This window comes from Pollicipes pollicipes, unplaced genomic scaffold (genome assembly GCF_011947565.3).
Source record: "Pollicipes pollicipes isolate AB1234 unplaced genomic scaffold, Ppol_2.1 Scaffold_7086;HRSCAF=8400_pilon_pilon_pilon, whole genome shotgun sequence".
Taxonomy (NCBI): Eukaryota; Metazoa; Arthropoda; class Thecostraca; order Pollicipedomorpha; family Pollicipedidae; genus Pollicipes; species Pollicipes pollicipes.
This window is the reverse complement of record NW_023596997.1, coordinates 50,400-50,808: the sequence shown is the minus strand read 5'-3', so window position 1 is coordinate 50,808 and position 409 is coordinate 50,400.

Here is a 409-nt window from a genome sequence, read left to right as displayed (position 1 = left end):
GCGCGCCGCCGGCGTCGCCTCTGGCTCTGCGCCGCCGCCGCTCCGCTGGTTCTCTTGACCGACGTCCTGTGCCCGGGGTACCGCCTGGGGTACGGCAGCTGGCGGTCCGCCCCCAGACAGGCCCGCGCCTGGTGGCCGCCGCTCGGCAGCGGGCGCGTCCTCTGGCGGGGGCTGCCGGCCTGGTCCCGTCCCGGTCCGTGGTCGGGAACACCAGGGCTGGACTCGCGCTGCTTGGTTCGGGATTTGTGGCTGAGAAGTGCAACCGATATCTATCAAAAGAACAGTGGCCTTGAGCCACAGATAAAAATAAACCGAACGTAGCGTGTAGCACCGCACGGCAGTATGAGTGCATGTGTGCGCTGTGCGCATTGCACATGTGTAAAGTTGTGTGTCTCGTGTGCGCGTGCAG